The sequence below is a fragment of the Mixophyes fleayi genome, chromosome 3 (assembly GCF_038048845.1).
Source record: "Mixophyes fleayi isolate aMixFle1 chromosome 3, aMixFle1.hap1, whole genome shotgun sequence".
NCBI classification, from domain to species: Eukaryota; Metazoa; Chordata; class Amphibia; order Anura; family Limnodynastidae; genus Mixophyes; species Mixophyes fleayi.
This window is the reverse complement of record NC_134404.1, coordinates 68,668,045-68,690,889: the sequence shown is the minus strand read 5'-3', so window position 1 is coordinate 68,690,889 and position 22,845 is coordinate 68,668,045. Positions and strand designations below refer to the sequence as shown.

General features: G+C 39.5%; 1 protein-coding gene across 1 annotated transcript in view; it reads right to left on the bottom strand.

Annotated features, from left to right (window-relative positions):
- LOC142143139 (phosphatidylinositol 4,5-bisphosphate 3-kinase catalytic subunit beta isoform-like) overlaps positions 1-22,845 on the bottom strand; it is a gene marked incomplete at its 3' end in the record, with an annotated part of 90,004 nt that overhangs the window by 48,766 nt on the left and 18,393 nt on the right. The window contains exon 2 of the mRNA XM_075200851.1: positions 10,543-10,680. The remainder of the gene's footprint in view (positions 1-10,542; positions 10,681-22,845) is intronic.

Below are 22,845 nucleotides of genomic sequence, written 5' to 3'. Positions count from 1 at the left end.
TCAGCAGCATTTATGCAGACACACAGCAGGCAATACTGGAAGATGGTCATTAGTGACACTTGTTTTTGACTCTATACTAGCAAAGATTTCTATCTGGTAAAAGCATTGAGCTTGTGCAGTGCAGGAATCAATGCTAAATCTCCCAAGTTTGGAAAATGAACTGCTCTTTTCTGAAATACACATGTACCAATACATGACCAATTAGATATAAAACAAAAAACAAAAACAAAAAAGGGTAGCCCAATCACACCAATTCATGTGTCCCTAGCTATACTATCTAGCCTTGGCTTGAGGGGGAAGCATTCTACTATGGTGAACCAATTACCCTGTGTGTAATCATTCACATCCTTTGGAGCTTACAATCTAAGTTCTCTAACACAACCATATATATTTAATTTGCAGTCAGTTCCATTAAATGTAGCCATAAAAGGTAGGGATGAGCGCGCTCGGATTTCTGAAATCCGAGCCCACCCGAACGTTGCGGATCCGAGTCGGATCCGAGACAGATCCGGGTATTGGCGCCAAATTCAAAAGTGAAACTGAGGCTCTGACTCATAATCCCGTTGTCGGATCTCGCGATACTCGGATCCTATAAATTCCCCGCTAGTCGCCGCCATCTTCACTCGGGCATTGATCAGGGTAGAGGGAGGGTGTGTTAGGTGGTCCTCTGTGCTGTTTAGTTCTGTGCTGTTTAGTTCTGTGCTGTTTAGTGCTGTGCTGTGCTGTGCTGTGCTGTGCTCTGCAGTATCAGTCCAGTGGTGCTGTGTGCTGTGCTCTGTCCTTCTGAGGTCAGTGGTGCTGCTGGGTCCTGTGCTGTGTCCTGTTCAGTCCAGTGGTGCTGTGTCCTGTGCTCTGTGCTTCTAAGGGCATAGTTATTTCCCCAATATTCCCCTGTGTTTAAAAAAATAAAAAAAATTTTTTTTTATAAAATACCAAAAACTACTTTAATATTTTTTAATTACCACAAAATTTTCACAACCAATCCTGCAGTATAAGCCCATTGGTACTGCAATATTACCAAGTTCACACATTCAGCAGTAAAAGTCCAGTGGTACTGCAATATTACAAAGTTTACACATTCTGCAGTATCAGTCCAGTGGTGCTGTGTCCTGTGCTCTGTCCTGCTGAGTTCCGTAGTGCTGCTGGGTCCTGTGCCGTGTCCTGTTCAGTCCAGTGGTGCTGTGTCCTGTGCTCTGTGCTTCTAAGGGCATAGTTATTTCCCCATTATTCCCAAGTTTGTAAAAAATAAAAAAAAAGTAAAAAAAAATAAAAAATTAAAAAAAAAAAAAAAAATATAATAATTATAACCAAATTTGCAAAACCAATCCAGCATTATAAGTCCATTGGTACTGCAATATTACCAAGTTCACACATTCAGCAGTAAAAGTCCAGTGGTACTGCAATATTACAAAGTTTACACATTCTGCAGTATCAGTCCAGTGGTGCTGTGTCCTGTGCTCTGTCCTGCTGAGTTCCGTAGTGCTGCTGGGTCCTGTGCCGTGTCCTGTTCAGTCCAGTGGTGCTGTGTCCTGTGCTCTGTGCTTCTAAGGGCATAGTTATTTCCCCATTATTCCCAAGTTTGTAAAAAATAAAAAAAAAGTAAAAAAAAATAAAAAATTAAAAAAAAAAAAAAAAATATAATAATTATAACCAAATTTGCAAAACCAATCCAGCATTATAAGTCCATTGGTACTGCAATATTACCAAGTTCACACATTCTGCAGTATCTTGTGCTACATATAATGGAGAGCAAAAATTTGGAGGATAAAGTAGGAAAAGATCAAGACCCACTTCCTCCTAATGCTGAAGCTGCTGCCACTAGTCATGACATAGACGATGAAATGCCATCAACGTCGTCTGGCAAGCACGATGCCCAATCTCCTAGTACAGGGCATGTAAAATCCAAAAAGCCCAAGTTCTCAAAAAACAGCAAAAAAAGAAACTTAAAATCATCTGAGGAGAAACGTAAAGTTGGCAATATGCCAATTACGACAAGTAGTGGCAAGGAACGGCTTAGGCCCTGTCCCGTGTTCATGACTAGTGGTCCAACTTCACCCAAGGATCAAAGCCCTCCTCCCCCCCCCTACAAAAAATTTAAGAGAGTTATGCTGTCAGCAACAACAACAAAACAGCAAAGAACTCTTTTTAGTGCAGCGGGGAACCTGGTCAGTGAGCGGCGAAGGAGGTTGCTTCCTCACAACGTTGAAAAAATGATGTTTATAAAAATGAATAATCAATTCCTCAATGAAGTACAGCACTGCCCTCCAGACAGTACAGAGGGACTGTGGTTGTGGAGTCCAGCGGGGACGAATTGATAATGTGTGAGGAGGAGGAAGTACACACTGTAGGGGGAGAGGAATCAGAGGTTGAGGATAAGGACGACATCTTTCCTCAGTAGAGCCTGTTTAGTTTGTACAGGGAGAGATGAATTGTTTTATTGGTGTGGGGGCCCAAACAAACCAATCATTTCAGCCACAGTTGTTTGGTAGGCCCTGTCGCTGAAATGATTGGTTTGTTAAAGTGTGCATGTCCTATTTCAACAACATAAGGGTGGGTGGGAGGGCCCAAGGACAATTCCATCTTGCACCTTTTTTTTTGGCATTATGTGACCATTCAACAGTCGTTTGCCATGTTCAAAAAGTAAAAGAAAATGCCAACAAATTCAATAAATTCAATAAATTAAATCAAAAGTTAAATGCCCTGTCATTATTTAAAACAAGAGGTTTTGACGTGCTAGAATTAGTGTAGTGTTAAGATGTTATAAACACTACACTTGGAAATTGGAGGAGGTAATGTGGCCCCGGTATCAAATTGGGTACCGGGGCCACCCCACTATGCAGTCCAGATACTTGTTTGGTGGAATTCCGACACGTGGAGGGTTTTTAAATTATATTGTGGCCTCGGTACCAAATTGTGTACCGGGGCCACCACACTACGCAGTCAAGATACTTGTTTGGTGGAATTCAGACCAGTTGAGGGTTTTATTATTATATTGTGTGGACCACTCTATCTATACCACACTACAACTCTATACCACTCTATTTCCTACTTTAATTCTATTTAATTCTATTTCCTACTTTGATTCTATTACTAATTAATTACCATAAAGAGGAACAAAAAAAACCAATTTTACCAAAAGTATAATATGACTTAGACTTACAAACACTACACTTGAAAGATCGTGCCTTTAAATGAAAAAGTCAGTCTTCATTGCACGACTATGTGCAACAGGGACAGTTTTTTTCTTTACAAAGTCAACTAATAACACTTGGACCCTGTCTGTCTTTAACATACTTAATGGGATCTCAATGACGAATTGTCTGTAGCATGTTTGGAGGAGGTATTGTGGCCCCGGTATCAAGTTGGGTACCGGGGCCACCCCACTACGCAGTCCAGATACTTGTTTGGTGGAATTCTGACACGTGGAGGGTGTATTTATTTTATTGTGGCCCCGGTATCAAGTTGGGTACCGGGGCCACCCCACTACGCAGTCCAGATACTTGTTTGGTGGAATTCTGACACGTGGAGGGTGTATTTATTTTATTGTGGCCCCGGTACCAAATTGTGTACCGGGGCCACCACACTACGCAGTCAAGATAGATAGATGCGTATCATAGATAAAGTACATTCAGTGGTGTGGGGCAAATTGAAAAATATTCAAAATGCACTGACATTATCAAAAACAAGAGGTTGTCACACGCTAAAACTCCAACATGTATATGATGGAGAGGATGGAGGAGCAGCCGTATGTGTAGTGTAATGCAGACCTGTTGAAGGTTTTTTATATATTTTATTGTGGTGCCCAGTGCCCACTCCTCTACGCAGTCCAGGTACATTTATTGGTGCGATTCATAAAAGTTCAGGGTTTTTAATATATTGTGGTGACCCACTCCTCTACGCAGTCCAGGTACATTTATTGGTGCGATTCATAAAAGTTCAGGGTTTTTAAGATATTGTGGTGACCCACTCCTCTACGCAGTCCAGGTACATTTATTGGTGCGATTCATAAAAGTTCAGGGTTTTTAATATATTGTGGCGACCCACTCCTCTACGCAGTCCAGGTACATTTATTGGTGCGATTCATAAAAGTTCAGGGTTTTTAAGATATTGTGGTGACCCACTCCTCTACGCAGTCCAGGTACATTTATTGGTGCGATTCATAAAAGTTCAGGGTTTTTAATATATTGTGGCGACCCACTCCTCTACGCAGTCCAGGTACATTTATTGGTGCGATTCATAAAAGTTCAGGGTTTTTAAGATATTGTGGTGACCCACTCCTCTACGCAGTCCAGGTACATTTATTGGTGCGATTCATAAAAGTTCAGGGTTTTTAATATATTGTGGTGACCCACTCCTCTACGCAGTCCAGGTACATTTATTGGTGCGAATCAAACAAGTTGATGGTTTTCTTATTATATATATTGTGGTGACCCACTCCTCTACGCAGTCCAGGTACATTTATTGGTGCGAATCAAACAAGTTGATGGTTTTCTTATTATATATATTGTGGTGACCCACTCCTCTACGCAGTCCAGGTACATTTATTGGTGCGATTCATAAAAGTTCAGGGTTTTTAATATATTGTGGTGACCCACTCCTCTACGCAGTCCAGGTACATTTATTGGTGCGATTCATAAAAGTTCAGGGTTTTTAATATATTGTGGTGACCCACTCCTCTACGCAGTCCAGGTACAATTATTGGTGCGAATCATAAAAGTTCAGGGTTTTTAATATATATTGTGGTGACCCACTCCTCTACGCAGTCCAGGTACATTTATTGGTGCGATTCATAAAAGTTCAGGGTTTTTAATATATTGTGGTGACCCACTCCTCTACGCAGTCCAGGTACATTTATTGGTGCGATTCATAAAAGTTCAGGGTTTTTAATATATTGTGGTGACCCACTCCTCTACGCAGTCCAGGTACATTTATTGGTGCGATTCATAAAAGTTCAGGGTTTTTAATATATTGTGGTGACCCACTCCTCTACGCAGTCCAGGTACAATTATTGGTGCGAATCATAAAAGTTCAGGGTTTTTAATATATATTGTGGTGACCCACTCCTCTACGCAGTCCAGAAAGATACCTTGTTGCAACGTTTTGGACTAATAACTATATTGTGAGGTGTTCAGAATACACTGTAAATTAGTGGAAATGCTTGTTATTGAATGTTATTGAGGTTAATAATAGCCTAGGAGTGAAAATAAGCCCAAAAACTTGATTTTTAAACTTTTTATGTTTTTTTCAAAAAAAATCCGAATCCAATACCTTAAATCCGAACCGAGACCTTTCGTCAAGTGTTTTGCGAGACAAATCCGAACCTCAAAAATAACGAAAATCCGGATCCAAAACACAAAACACGAGACCTCAAAAGTCGCCGGTGCACATCCCTAATAAAAGGGTTGCTATGTCTGTGTAGTATAATGCCAACAATAAGATACCTCTTTACACATTATAAAATATTCTCTATATTGAATACCTTTGTTAATGCACCTATTATTGACAGTCTCCAAATCATGGGTTCTTAATGTTCTCTATTGGGGGGAGCACACATTATATTGTGATTCAGCTTTTTGACCCATGATTTACTTTCATTGGATATGAAAATGTAATTACTTTAATGTAATCTACATATTGAATATGAACAGGATGCTGTGTTGTATACTGGTTATCAGATGGGGCTCTCCATTGTAAACTGGTCATCGAATAGTGCAAAGTGCTCTAGTAGTCGGATAGGGCCACTGTGCACACCGGTCAGTTGAGTCTGCCTTGTGTTTGATTGTACATTTTAAAACAAAAACCTGACGTTTTGTAAAAACCATGAAAGCCAATTACAGGTGTCACGTCTACCCAATGTTTATTTTTTATCATAGGATGTAGTCTTGAAATTTACATTTTAAGAATGAAGGGATACTGCATATAGCAGGAGTGTACTGATGATGTGTGTAACCATGAACTGCGTGTTTTCTCTTTATAAATAATGAACAATGAAGAACTATCATTTTGCAGCCTCTCTATCCACAGGTACCTACGCGGTCCTCAATGGTATAGGCCTGGCACTTTTTTTTTTTTTTTATTATTAAGGATTTACACCACTGTTGAAAACAGTTTACAGCGTTAGAGGAAGAGAAAAGACACGGAATGTTCTAAGCTTACGACATGCAGAAGTGTTAAACACAGCAAATACCTGGCATAGGTGGATAGCAATCTATGGGAGAATGGAAAACACTCAATATATTCTGTCTTATTAAGCATTTGCTGGACTATAGGTGCAAAAATTATTAATTCTCAGCCTGTGGTTGGGTGGGATGGGGGGAGGGGTATGAACCTGGAGACACTAGATCTAGTTTTACCTCACAAGACCATTTAATACAGAAATTAAATTTTCGCTTATGGAGAAATATTAAGAAACACAAAAACAATGTCTAATGCACAATACCTTCATGTAATAGATATATGCAGTATACAAATCCACACTTAGAGGACTTGAGATGAATTGTACGGTTTCACCCAAAAAATGCATTCCAAATCAATCTACTCGGTAGGTAATTTTGGTAAAATGTCTACTATAAGCATAAGAATAGAATTATAATCTGCCGTTATTACGAGGTGTTTTCTATGTACAAAATAACACAATAAAATAAATAAATAAATGGGGAACATTAAATATATTACACATCACCCTCACTACAATGCATCTATCGGCCCCTTGAGGCACTGCAATGCCCCCATTGGAGAGTGCTGCGCTGCACCGCCCCCCATCGGAGAGTATTTCAAGCAGTACTGTAGAACACTCCACACATGAATTAGTTTCTGGCATCTAAACCAGGATTTCAGCTTCCCTTCCAGTAAGTCTGTGCAGCGATTTATAGGAACATTCCTTAGTCCATTACATTATAACAAAGCAAGTATGTTCCAGGCCAGATTCGTATAGTAGTTAGAAGAAAGTGTGCAAGCTCTGGAAAAGTTCAGAGGACTTAAAAGGCAGCCTGCAGGAATGGGAATCAACCTTTATTCACGTTTGAATATAAGTCTATATAAAACACTATGCAGATTTCATTTTAGCCATTCAGTAAGATTTGATTCTGTTTAGGACAGAAGAACATCATGAAATCTATGCACTGCAAATGCACGATACAAACAGAATAGTGGTAAAATGGTCAGCATAATGTATTTTTCCTATATTAAAAATAAATGTAGTGCATTTGTAATCATCAAAACTTTGCTGTTTGATCGGCAAGACATTATAATAAAGGATAAGGTCATAGAACATGATGGCCACATCCGGCTCTTTGAGCTTTAAAATGTGGCTCCTGACTGGAAACATGACCGGATGCTCGACTTGACCAGGAGCGTGTCATGTGACCTCCTCTGCACAATGCAGAGAGGTCACAATGCCAACAATTATCCAATCAGGGAAGGAGGCGGAGAGTGTGTGGTCCTCTCCTTCCTTTCTCTGTGCGGGCTCCAGCGGGAGTCTGGGAGTTAACAGGTAAAGCTGGGTACACACTGATGCAATTATCGTGCAGATCACACGATTAATGACTGTTTGGTCAGATATTTCAAGAGTATGTACGCTCCCATGATCATGTTTTATCGAACCAAAACACATTGCATCTGTTGATTTGGTTTTATAAAGTTCCTAAAAATCATGATCAACGATGGAACAATGTCAGGTAAATGTGGACGTGTGTACACACTCACATTCAGCAGTGTAGGCAGATATCTGTAGACTATGTACAGAGTCACGATCTTTTTAGAAGATGGTTATGAGATATGACGATCACAGATCTGACGGTAAATTGTGTAGGTGTGTACACATGAATTTGTATGCGCATCAGGGGTTTAAATTGATCTGAAGCAAGATTGCAGATGTGTGTTCTGGGTTAACAGGCATGTAAGATCTAATGGCACGTGAAGAGACTAAGCAGCAAATAAGGAGATCTGATGGCATCTGGGGAGATGTGATGGAAAGTGTGGTGGTCTGTTGGCATTTGGCGTGTTTTGATTGGCATAAGGTGCACGTGGGGTTGTCTGATGGCAGGTGGCGATGCTGATGGGCATGTAAGCGGCATGTGGTGATATTTTATCATATGTGGAGTGGTGTGATGGCCATGTGGGGAGGTCTAATGTTGATGTAAAGGACATGTGAGTAGATCTGATGGCATGTTGGGAGGTATGATGATGGGCATGCAAGGGACATTTGGTTAAGTTTGGTGGCATGTGAGGTCTGATGGGAATGTAAGGGGCATGTGGTGAGGTCAGACAGGCATGAAAGGGGCATGTGTTGAGGTCCGATGGGTATGCAAGGGACATTTGGTTAGGTTTGATGGCATGTGGGTAAGGTCTGATGGTTATGTAAGTGGCATGTGAAGAGGACTGAGGGTCATGTTGGCCGTTTATTTGCGTGTTAGATGAAAAACAGCCATTAACTAATGTGCAAAATAATAAACTAATTTACATCCCTTGTATTGAAACATAGTTTGTCCCAGAGAACATTTACTCCTTTTTGTTTTGCCTACTTTCTCTAATGACTCAGGCCCTTTGAACCCTCCTCCGCTGGACACAGCAGCAAGGTAAGAGCTGTGCTGATTTGGTAATTAATCTGTAAATTTTAGCAATGTTGGATAATACGTTGAGCATGTACTTTTATTTTTATCCCCATATCCCCCTGGAGGGTCTGCCCTAGCACACATTATGACTGTGTATTCAGTATGTGTGCTTTCATTCCCATAGCATGTCTGTGCTCACCCCCATACTGTGTTTGAATATTAGCTTTAAGATTGGTAATATATGAGATTGTGTCATATTATCTATTACACTGTAGGTGAGGTATTCATGTTACTCTGTTGGCATAAGTAAACAATAGGAAGCCCTCAGACTAAGTCTATGTGTATTCTAGGTCTGCAGAAACAATACATCAACAATTATATATCAGGTAGACCAGACTATTGTATAACAGAAGCTATCTTTGTTTACCTAAACAGCAGGAGATCTAGCTAGGGGTAGTGTCCCCTCCTCTGTTAAAATCTAGTCAGGCAAGTGTTATGTTTAAAACATAATGGAGTGTATAGTCCCCATTACATTATGCTGTAACTATTTATATAGATTGTGTATATTTGGCCCTGCTATTTACATTGCTAGTTAACCACAGGTCACAGGCTAAAAATAAGGAACTGTAATTTGGTGCTTTTAGCTACATCTGTAGGCAAACGAGATAATGTTAAGTAGTGTATTCACAAGCCAGACATGGTGGCTTTCTGTGTCTGCTTTAAGCACCTTAATTAGGAAACGTACATTGTATTCCTATGCCTTAATATCCTAAGACACAGCAGACAGTCAACACACCCCTAGAGCCTGAGGCTATTCTGTGGGTATAAGATAGAGCAGTGGAGTGTCAGAGGGTTGACGGAGGAAAGATCAGGATGACAGAAGACGGAGATCGGAAGAAGGACTGCGAGGACCCTTGTTCCTCTTCCTTTGGATAAATTACACCAAAGTCTTGTGAATCTGTGTGCTCGCCAAAAGCGAGGTGACAGTGAAGCTGGACCGCTGCCCTGCTGGCAGTCACTGAGGATTCGCACTCCCAGGAAAGCCTAAGCCTATAGTCGAATTACCCAAGGTGGCCATAATAGGACTGGTATTGTAATATATGTTCTACTCTAGTGTCCATTGTGCTTACGTGTAATTGTTACTCCTGTACATATGTTGGTTTTGTGCCTGTTGTTGCTGTTCCATTAATAGAAGCTACCACTGGTTAAGTTGGATGTCTGCCTGGGTGTAAGTATTTACCCACATACAGGGACACTCGGTAGGCTGTTCTCCCTTGGTAGACACCGTTCCCTCACATTGGATATTTTCTTATTCACTTAGCAAGATATTGTAAAATATGTCATAATGTACGTGTGCATTATGTATATGTGTGTTTATACTGTGTATATGTATATATTTGGGCCTTTGCGGTAACTATAGATAACTTTTGACTCCTCGTCTGGTTGGCCACTCTTGTCATGGAAGCTGTATTACCCCACCCACTGTAAGTAGGACTATCTTGCCTTAAAAGAGTATCTGCCTAGATGTTATTCAAAATTAAAACTGCATAACTTCATTTAGAAAAAACATGCAAAGATCTACAAGTGATGAGAGATCACACACAGGAAATACCAAAAGATCATATGTAATCCAGTAAATTATTCAGTTTCAGTCAGTAGTCAACCAACTTCATCCCAATATTCCTAACTAACTATAAACAAGTACACTACACCTCTGATCAGCACACTGTCGCTCTATTCATACCATTCACATTGAAGCAGGCAATCACTGATTCCTCAGCCACCGTAGCTTCCCCATTCGCATATATATACGGACGTTAAAGTCTAACGCACTTGGAACACTGCATGTAGGTGGTAAGAGCAGTGGCATACATCAGTGACAACAACATTAAACATTTTAGGATTATGAATGACTTCCATCCTGCCACTAGTGATTTACATTCTTTGTATGTCACTGTAAAGTTTTAAAGGAGTCAATATTCAGACTTACAGTTTGCATCTGGCTTTGCCTTCTCTTCAGGCCATATAGTTCCAGCTTTCCGTACTTCCCAACATTTCTAATAGTTATTTGTGCAGAGCAGCAAACACGGTCCCAGAGAGAGATTCAGCAGGTGTATATTAATGGTATCTGCAAGAAAGGAATACACATGTATATGCAAATGAAATGACCTGTCCAAACACATAAAGCAATTATTACATACACAAACAGGAACAATTAAATCAGTTTGTTTACTCTCATTCATTTGTTTCCAGTACTTCTGCATACTCTTCCATGATTATATGATAATAATCCTGAATATAAAGTATATTTTTTCAGTTTTCAGAATCCCAAAAAATACACATTTATTTAAAATGCTACCAAAAAGCATGGTCTGTCTGTGATCTCGGTTGTTTATCCCGTAAACAGTAAAAACACGGAATGGTCTGCTCACCAAGCTACAAAGTACTCCATCCTTCAGGAGTTAACAAAACAATGCCAGTAGTTCCTTAATGATCCATTAGACACAAGTCCAAATCGATGATGCCTTTCCTTTAATAGGATGGGCTGAACAGGTACAGAAATAATTACTGTTTTCCCCCAGTCATTAATGCAATCATCTCGTGACACTGTACTTTGGTAGAAACAAAAGAATGTTGATTGCGGAAACTTGCGGATCGGTATTGGCAGCTCAAACAACAAGGGCAGGAGAACAGCATGACCTGAGTGCTGTATGATACCACTTGTGGAAACGTAAACACACGAGGACAAAGTAAAGATTACCCCATAAAACTGGAGCACAGAGGGTGAAGCCCGAGACTAGGGGGTCTAATCAGGCTGAGCCCTAGGATGCAAGATGGGCAGTAAGAGGCAGCAGAAGTAAATGGAACACCGTATTCCTCAGGGGGACAGGGTCCTTAGAAATGCACCAGCTCCTGTCCCTAGGAACAGACTTGCTGTTGGCTACTATTGCAATGCGCTGTCGTGCTAATGCTTTAATATCTCTGCCTGAGGGTCAGTCTCACGTGTACAACCATGACTTGTGGAATGGCAGGAATGCAAGTATATGCAAAAAGACGACCTCTGGTCATTTTATTCTGCATTGTCTTAGTAAGTATCCTCCCCTGCCTTGGCACATGAGTAATCCACAGTTACCACCTGCTTTTCTATACTACTTAATACTTAAGTTATTTGTCAAACATAACACTATAGGAGTTCTGAGGAATACAACTGCTTCCTGCGGCTGACAACATTTCTGTGACTTTGCACCTCCAACGATTTAGTCTGAGCTACTTGCTGTCAAATTGAGTGTGTGGATGAGTAAAGAAGTTCACAAAACCCTGGAGGAAGAGTGAAGATGAGAAACAGTGACTGCCCTGGAGACTAGCATCATAGTGACCAGAGAGCCTGGTACATTATACTAATTTGCATATTGAACATGATTTGTACAAGGAGTACATAACAAGCATATAATATGGAACCATGTGAGAGTCAAAGCTGTGCCCTATGATCCTTTCCCCTTAAGATGAGGAGACATAAACCACTTGCTATTCCATGGAACACAGACTAAGAGCAAAAAGCACTGTACAATAGTCTACTAGGTCACGTGAGAGAAGTCAACAGAAGGACGGTTTATAGCGGACTATATTTCTTAATGGCCCTGTAACACATACACCAACAACGCAGAAGAAATCTGTAATGAGCTGATGTTTCCTGGGGCTGCTCATATCCATCTGTAATAAATAGTTGATCCGTAGAATATCTACTAGTACAAAATGAGCTTCAGCTCCATTACTCCGACAACGAACCCTGAGGCTTAATTTATTGAAGAGCCAAAATGACTTCCTATTAGTACATAAAGCATTGATTGTAATCACTTTCATCCCACAGTTCCCCACAGACCTGTATAATGATCAATATGCAAAGTACTTTGTCTGCATTGGGACTCTGAGCTGGTACAGGGAAAAGAAATATAAAGGACAGACTGAAAACACAGTTCCTACTTTACAGTATTTATTTAACCACACCGCACAAATTCAAGGTGAGTGCAAAAGATCATAGACTGAAAAATAGGGACAGTCCTGAAACCAAAAATCAGCGGTTATCAAACTGCACTACTTCTGCTTCCTTTGTTTGTATGAATTCCAAAATACAACTGTAAAATATTTCAAAGAGGAAATAAACCCTGTTTAATGTGGGTGTATTATAATTTTATGTGTAGATCTGAGAAATGTAAATACACAGATTGATATAAATGCATTCTGCAAAGACAATTCATTTGTAATAATATTTTTTCCTTCCATCACTGTACTATAGATATTTGCATATACCCATTCACAGAACTGACCATTGCTTGGTCTTATAAAGATAAAACTGCAATAATGTCCATACAGTGAAATAGAACAGTACCGGTACTTTATCTCCACAGTGCTCCGAATCAGCACCTGCACCCAGAGCTGGATTTAGACCTCATGGGGCCCTAGGCAAGATACTGGTTTGGGGCCTCCTCCCTGAAAAAATCCATAGCACTATAGTTTTTTAGCATAACATATACCACTATTCAGGGGCTGGCAGACTTTAGCCTGGGGGGGCAAGCACATAGCACTGGCCCATAAGTAGCGGTCCATTTTTAAAGGGTGGTTTCACCGCCGGCCCTGGGAGGGCCCTCTGGGGACCGCTGGGCCCTAGGCAATTGCCTAGGTTGCCTAGTGGGAAATCCGGCCCTGCCTGCACCCTAGCAGAACATTATAGGCTTGTCAATGGATTTTTAAAATGACAACCTTGACTGCGTGAGACCCGCTGCCTGTAAGAACCAACTTCAGCCTCACCTTCCACCCTTCCATGTTCTATTGATAACTCTATATCTTCATGCCCGAGATCCCTATTGGGCGACCATGGATCTTAGATAAACCCACTTTAGCCACGTTCTTCAAGAGACTTGTAATATCTCAGTCATATCAAGTAAACATACAGGGAAGGGCAGCGAATAGAGCCAGCAATCTACACTTCCCTGACTTATAGATTGCTGAGCTTCATCACTACTCAGATGCAAAGTATTCATGGGTGTCGACGACAAGTGTATAAAGCACCGCATGTACCTTGCAGTGTTTAGTTTAAAGGACGTTTGTTTTTATTTGTTTTTATTAACAACTTTTAATAAAACAAAGCAAACTATTTACATAAATGCATTATAGCACTTTATGAGATTCGAGTATAAAGAAAAGTATCTCTTTTGGCTAAGTCTCTGCAAATGGTTTCTATTCTTAAAGCATCATCACCAGTAGAGAAATATTAAAACTATATATAAAATTAAACCTAAATCTCACATTCATTATTTTGCTTTTAGAACACCTCTTGTGCATAACTCCAAGGGCTAAATTTACTAAGCTGCGGGTTTGAAAAAGTGGGGATGTTGCCTATAGCAACCAATCGGATTCCAGCTTTCATTTATTTTGTACATTCTACAAAATGACAGCTAGAATCTGATTGGTTGCTATAGGCAACATCCCCACTTTTTCAAACCCGCAGCTTAGTATATCTAGCCCCAAGTCTTTTATGCTAATCTGAGCTACTTTATTTTCCCTCGAACCACTAAGAGCACAAATTTCCAGGCAGCTCCACCCCCTTCTTCAGATGCAAGAATAATTAACAACATGGTGCAATATGCATTATTTTATAGTCATCTTGATTATCTAGCAATTACCATTACAAAGTGCATCAGCAGGCTTCAATCCAAAACACATTACCAGCATATATATATATATATATATATATATATATATATATATATATATATATATATATATATATATATATATATATATATATATATATATATATCTATATATATATATATATATCTATATATATATATATATATCTACTCGTTTGTCAAACTACACCCAAAAGAATTAGTCTATTATGTACTCTATATACCAAGCAGGCAATCAAAATGTTGTACAAAAGACAACACACTGTCACCTAATTAACTTTAAAAACAAGAATTTCAAATAACAACAATCTATTCATTGATGCAGTTAGTTTCTAATAAGAGAGCTATACAATTGGGTGTACTTCACATACAGAGTGATCACCAGGAACATATTTGTAAGCAGGTGTATCACATTAAGGATCACATTTAATAGCATGTTATATGTAAAAAGTAATAAATATACATGCTAAGATTATAAAGATGTATTATTGTAGCTATGGATTTTGCAATATATTTACTGTTGCAGTCTAGAAAAGTTTTTAGGATACCTAAAACATTAAATAAGGGGTTTCCCTATAATGGCTATTAGTAATTATGTTTGTTATTAAGAATTATAAATATATTCAATATTGTAACACATTTCCTTTGACGTGGTACCACCTATTAACCACTGTTCATATTGTTAATACAGTGTGGATTTAAGCCCATTAATGCACTTTTTAATGGCAATTGATCGTCAATGAAGTTGACTATAAAACTACGCACATTGCTACATGTTGTTAAATGTCTTGCACCTAAACAAGGCGTTGAAAACATTGTGCTCTTTGCAATTCCCACTCGTCAATGTAAAATGAATTGGCTCAGATGAACATACAGGATTGTTCTTGCGGTTTCCTGGTGTATAGTCTTAAATGGAGAAAGTGTAGATATGCTATAGAGCAAGGTTACCCAAACCCAGTTCTCATGGACCCCCAACAGTGCAGGTTTTCCAGGTGACAAGTGAAATAATGAGTACCACCTGTGGATCTGTTACAATGTGTCAGTCAGTAATGAATACACCTGTGCTACAGCAAGGAGATATGAAAAACATGCACTGTTAGGGGGCTGTGAGGACTGAGTTTGGGAAACCTTGCTTTAGAGACTGTTGCTGGGACCAAAGAGACCCACTTGCTGCCAACCGTCATGTAGCAATAAATGCCATGGTCTATATAACTAGAAATGGACCAGTTAGCATCTAGTGGGAAAGGACTAACCTGGTGCCTTTGTGTAAATCCTCCACTTCTTTCCAAAGGAAATGTATTATTTGGGCACTGCCATGGGCACTGGTAAAGGTTTACATGTGCCCTACCTTCGCCACTAGTTTTTAAACAAAGCTAGAGCAACCACGTGGCATGATATTTACTCGGTCTACAGAAGATACCGTGCGGATTCCATTTGGGTGCAGTAAAACAGTTATTGAAATTTATCCCAAATAGCTCTGAAAATCAAAATGAGTCAGGAGCCCAAAGATTCAAATCCGTTCCAAGAAAGCCAACACTGTCTGATGCATGTTGTGGTGAAATGAGGTATTAATATCACCCTAACCAGCCTGTACCTTGTTTCTCCCAAAATGTGGATTATAGCATGTACTTTTTATAGCCCTTGCTTTTGTTCCCCAGTTCAACAGAATACCACTGCAGTGTCTAATTACATGTGGATAAGGGGACATTGTAGCTTATTGTAAATATGTATATTGTTGATATTGCATAGAAGCTGTTAGTCATTGTCCTTAAAGTGAAGCCAGGTGGGTTATGGGCAAGTATCATATTGCAGGAAACAGGTGAGGGGGAAGGCCAATTAGTATCCATTGCTCTAAACATAGCTAGTTCAGACATTTTGTCTAGAGCCCAGCAGGGAACCTTCTGTGGACGTACAGCTCATCTCCCCTCCCCCTCCAAACCCCTGATACAGTACCCACCAATGGTTAAAAAGGGTAGACCCAGGGGTTTGCCCAGGGAGGTGAAAACACTGTGGAAATTAGACCCTAGCTATAAGGATCCACTCCAGGGGGGAGGAGATAGTCATTCTTGGACTGGAAGCTGCAGGCTGGCTGGGTTTAGAGTTGCCGTTCTCTACCAGTGAAATACATTTGCAGATCCACGGGTCGTCAAGTCTGGACAGCCAGGTGACTAACTCCTTAGTGGGATAAAGGACAGATAATGTGATAAACCTGCCTGGCATTTATTTATTGTTTTTATTACAATAAATGTACTGTTGCACTTTTCTAACTGCATTTACCTGAGTGACTAATAAGAACCTTAGAAGGTACTGGGTAGGCTTCCCTGGCATAGTAAGGCACCCGTGGGTGGCCAGCCAGCGTGAAGTGGGTAGAATGAGGCCAGAAAACGTGGTATATTCACACGTTACACCTCACCCGATTGCTTACTGTACCATAGTTAGATGAATGATCATCATCACCACCACCAATAACTTGTTTAGTCTGACCACACTGACTTTATAAACAGATAAATATGCTGTCAGTGCTCTTTTTATTTCCTATCCTTGGGCTCAGCAATTTAGTTATTTGCTTACCTCAAGGTCAGTGTTTCAACACTATTTTTGTTTAAAAAATATCTAGGTTGTAAAGACTCAGCTTGACTTCATTCTGTTATGGAATTCTTTGCTGGATTCAACTGGATCCAACACATAAGACATTTATTTAACAAAGCATATTTATAGTACTGTATTTATTTGTTTTACAGCAGTCATACACTTGCAACTAGTGCACAAAATGACGCAGAAAGAACAGTCATGTGTCAAATGTACTTTTGTGTCAGTAAATGATTTAGTAAGTCTAGCCTGCACCCAGTTTTATAAATATACATCTGCGCTGACTGAATTGTTATATCTTTACCTTGCTTCAGATCAGTCAGTCCTTCAATACTTGTTCTATTAGGTTTATAAAGCTTTATATCCCGTTAACTTGGTCGGCTACCATATTGTACTTGTTGGGCCTGAATCATTAAGGAGAGCAAAGCATAAAAAAGGAGTAACTTTGCATCTGAGCAAAACCATGTTGCATTGGAGGGGGAGGTAAATTTAAAATGTGGGGACAGATTTATAGTTTGGGTAGGACATGTCTTAAATCAACTTTATATTTACATGTAAAAATATAGCTATCAAATATTTGTGTGCTACATGAAAAAACAGCCAGTATTTAACTTATGTGCAAAATAATAAACTAATTTGCACCCATTGCATTGTAACATGTTTTTGTCCCAGAGAACATTTAACCTTTTTTTGTCTTACTTGCCTTAATGACTCAGGCCCATTGTGTTTTGCTTTTTTTTGTTTAACTAGATCAGTAAATTGTGTCTCCACTATAAAAACTAAGCCTTGTGATCGCAAGACTGAAGCCTCCACATTGTCCAATCAGCTGCTGTCTGGAAACCTTGCAGAGCACAGTTTATATTCAGTAACCTCTGGATTGTCGTGTTTGGAGAAGAATTAGCAAGGGAGAGTATCTCTGGACTGATGCCAGTTAGTTCTCTGTACAGCGCTGCAGAATTAGTGGCGCTATATAAATAGCTGATGATGATGATGATTCCAGCACTGGAACCAACCCTGTTCTACTATATGGTAAAGTAGTAATGAAGAAAAAGTTCTAACTTTTTGAACTTGTTTGAAAGTCGATTCAGTTTCACCCGTACAATGGAACATGTCTGCGGTACAATAGCTAGTGGACACCCATTTGAATTTGCAGCTTATATTCGTAGTTTGCATCATCCATTCGCTGTTCCCATTACAATGTATTTTTAAATATTTTTATGTTTAAACACTATTTAAATTATTTGATCTGCGAACACGACTGTGATAGAAGTTCATATTTGAGGTCTCCCATTAAAAAAAGAACAAAACCGTTAAAATGTATAAATGTAAAGCTTCTACCCATCTGCAAATGGACTCATACACATGGTCTAAAAGGCGGCCCTCCAAGTCTTCACCTGTGGCCCCCCAGCTCCTACCTGCTTTCTGCTCAGATTTGTTTGTTATAGCTTTTAACACTTGTATTAATTGCCTTCTGATAGGCATCTCTGATTAAACGTATTGTTTTACCTTATTACTGAGAATAAGGGTAAGGGGTGGTCCTTCTGAAGGTTAGCACAATCGAAAATCAGTCTGAGAAACAGGTTGGTTTAAACATCTCTACTATATGGGAAGAGGGAGGTTTAACACAGAGTTAATCTCTGCCTGGAGGTCCTATAACCACTGAGTCACTTCACAACTATTCTGAGGATCCGTCGGTTGCACTGGGAATGACTTACATTTTTTTTGTTACGCAAAGAAAGTTTTATATGGCTTTCTTTGGGTCAGGAAGGAGTTTCCTTTTAATTTTTATAGATGTATTTATTGTATTGGCATTACATATGAAACAATGAGCAAAATAAGTAACAGAATTCCACAAAGCTTCTTTGAAGCAACCCCTGAAATTTACCCCAAAATGTAACTAGCAAATGAGTACTTTTCCCAAAAACTGACAAAGTTACAAGGACCAGAAACATAGAAAAGTATACGTGTCTGCAGACCAATGCAAGGCGCAATCTATAGGGTGGGTGAGGATTTGGTGGGGCGAGAGTGGACAAACGGTGTTGAAATGGAGCAGTTACTTGTAGATTTGGGACCTTGTGCATTCGGTGTGAGGGATGCATTTTGGCATGAGTGCATGACATGGACAATTGGTTATACACCATCATTTTGGTGGGCTACAAAGGGAACAAGGAGTACACAGGGACCTATGTTTCTATATGCATTTTGTTATTTTAAAATGTAAATGAAACAGACTAATACAGCACAGACTAATACAGCACAGACTAATACAGCACAGACTAATACAGAACGGAAACCAAAAAGGAGAAAAAAAGTGTAGGCAAGTTCCAACATACCACGTAACAATGTGCAAATAAAGCAGACTAGACTTCCATCAGATCTTTTACGGAAATGTCCAAGTTCTCTTCCATATTTTTCTACTGCTGTGACTGTTTCAAAGTCTCTACTCAGTCATTAACCCTGTAGATTTCAAATATTCCCCCTCAGATAATTACCAGACTCCTCTATATAACCAATGGAGAACATCGGAAACAGTAGGTGGAAGTCGCTATGGGGGATTTTTAGAGGAGGTGGAGCATTACAATATATAAAGAAAAGGTAAATACAGCAAACTATAATACAAGTGTAATAAAACAGGTAAGGCATGAAATTAATGTTGCACAGAAGATGGTGCAACCCTTTCAATGCAGAGAAGGAGATCTGGATCAGATCCACCATTACACCAGTGACACTGATGCTTCCACGGTGCTGCAAGAACAGACCTCTCACCATTCTCAATCGCAATCAGTGGGGAATCTGGTTTACATACAGGATGCTCGGGGTTGTTGTTAATGACAGTTTTGGCATTAATGGGGTTGGAGGAAGAGTGCCCGTAGTGCTAAAGGATGTGTTAACATGCTCTAACATAGGCTTAGGATATCTGACATGTTATACAGCATATTAATACCCAAGTCAAAATATTTTTCCCCTATAGGATATGAAAAAAAGTAAAAGTAAAAAAAATGAAATAAACACACCCCTCCCATAGACAAAATATACACTTACAGTATATTACAGCACATATGTAGAGCAAAAATCTATTACATATATGTGTTATTCCAATATGGTGTCAACTTTGTTGGTCGAATTCATTGTGTGAAAATAACTAACTATGGGAATCATGAATAGGTGACGTTTTTCATATTTGCCTATTTTTTCCCTAATACAGTTTATATTATATGCTGCACCTAAATGCAATGCTACCAAATGAGAGCTCAAAAACAAAAGTACACATTTTACTTGGGACAGAGCATAAGTCACCCAAAGAAACTGACACAGCACAAAATGTTGTAAAAGAAAATCACCTGAGGGATAAAACTGTCACAAACCTCTGGGCTTTTAACATCCAGCTACCAGTCTCTTCAGGAAATACTTTATATATACACTTTATATATGGAGTTTAAAATAGATTTCTCCTGCCACGAAGTTCATGCCTGTCCAAGTAAGGTTTGAACAGCAATGCACAAGAGTGGCACGGCGTTCTATGAAGAAAGTACTAATATCTCAGCATAAGGAGTTTAAATAATGAGGGCTTGTAGCAATCAATTGAAGCATGAACATGAGTGCGTGCTCGAATTCAAGACATAATGTTGGTATACTGCCTTGTAAACAGACAGCCAAACAGAAAGTAGTATGCCAAGACAAATAGGACATGACATCAGCTACAACCATACCAGTACCAGGATTCCAGCTAATATGTCAGACTAAGAAATCCACTGCTATAAACTAATCTACAGTGGACAAGTCTATGCTGGTGCTACAGGCCGAACCAAGGATTCAGACTCGCTGCTTGTTAGTCTAGCGGAGGAAGATCTGCCTGTCAGCACTCGCCTGGCTGACCTACTTTCCACTTACTGTAAACATACAGGAGAGGAAAGGTTCCGATGAAACTGACATTTTATAGATGCAATCCGGTTCTCCAGAAATACTGTGCTTTATTGTTACAATGTGTATTTGCATGGAGAACCCACACATCTGCCTGATGCTGCTGAGTGTGTCTCTCCTACATCATATGGTAAGCCTAGGACTGTCACAGGGCAGACATCAAGTGTGTGAGACAGAGCTAGTTCAACTCAAGAAGTCCTAAAACAAAACAAAAAATAAAACCCAGCAACCTATATCTATTATTTAAACAGCAGATGTTCTAACACTAAGGGGTATATTTAATAAACTGCGGGTTTGAAAAAGTGGAGCTGTTGCCTATAGCAACCAATCACATTCTAGTTATTTTTATTTAGCACCTTCTACAAAATAACAGCTAGAATCTGATTGGTTGCTATAGGCAACATCTCCACTTTTTCAAACCCGAAGTTTAGTAAAGCTAGGCCTAAGTTTTTAGTCACTGACTTATATGCAATGCCTTAATGTATCATCAATATGTCATTTATTCAGATAAAATAGGGGGCGTGGTCATGTCCTGAATTAGTATATATATTTATGGGGGGTATGCTCCAAGCCAGTGATGGCTACACCTTTGACACTCCAGGTGTTGTGAAACTACAAGCCCCAGCATGCTTTGCCAGTAGATAACTAGCCGATAGCTGGCAAAGCATGCTGGGACTTGTAGTTTCACAACACCTGGAGTGTTACAGGTTAGCCATCACTGCTCCAAGCCATTCTCAGCACCTCCCTCTATGACACAGGTAGGTTAGGTATTCAATAAACACTTTAGTACTTTAATGATAGAGCCAGATTTCAGGGTGCAATGGGGAGTTGGAATCAGGTTACTAGGTGGGGGAACCTAGTTATATAACAAGTGTGTGTTTTATCTAGTGATCAATATACTGATGTGTCCTGCACTGCTCTAGTTCCGCATACTGGAAGCCATTCTCAGCATCTATAGACGGGATGCTATTCTGAGTCTCTGTTCTGCGTGTGGCTGCGCATATCTGTGATATGGGAGAGGTGTGGGACACAAAGTGGATAGACTTGCATCACTTAGCATATATTTGTATTATACTAAATAGGTGTTTAAAGCATCAAAAATTAGAGCTGAAATTAAACCAAATTAAATTCCCTAAAGGTTTGGGGGTTAGGGGGCTCTCGGCCATCCACAAAAATTTCCATGCCATCAATTCTAAAATTTTACTGCAATCACTGTCTACACAGATATGGTATTTCATGGAAAGTCTACCTTATGTAGTATGTTATATCATGGAGCAAACGGTTTTATAAAATAATACAATGTGGTAAATGGGCATTGGCAAATTGACTTGCGTTTTACTCTCATTTTATTTGAAGTTTAGGGAAATTTTAGATGTATCCCTCAGTCTATATTTTCCAGGATTATTTTCTCCTCCCAGTTTTTCCAGCCCCTTGAAAAATATAAAATGGAGTTTTAACTCTATATGCTTTTAGTGCACAAAAATACCAAGCGATGACGTCTACATTCATACAACGGGCCCTTTCTTAAAGAACAAAAGGTGGTTACTAGGTACTAGGAAGCTGTCATGTATTTGAAGCCACAGCATGTGACAAAAAAGACACACAATCCTCAATAAAAAGAAAATAACACTTTAAGAGAACCCTCTAGCGTTTTCATTCATTTGCGCTTTTGAGGTCTCCTGCACAGTCAGTGCCTATACCAGCTCTACATGAAGTTCAGCTCATTACACAATGAACAGACCAAGCGGTCTGTATTATACTCTGCATTCACCAGCAATAATTACAAATACCCAGAAGAATGTACAGAGCTGCACCCTTCTCCCTTTCAACTTTGCTGCCTCGCTAGGACACCTCCATCGCTTTAGCCTGTCCATCTCCAGCTCACTCCCTCTCTTCCAATCTAGCCCAAAATTAAATGTATGTGATGCAAACATTCTACTTCGTCAAACTAAGATAAGATTTGCTCAGACAGAATGAAAAAAAAATGAATTGACTGCAAAAATAAATTACAAAGAAGTCTTTCAAAATACTGCACATATCCCATTAACCAAAAGTGTAAATCACCTAGGGCCTGATTCATTAAGGATCTTAAA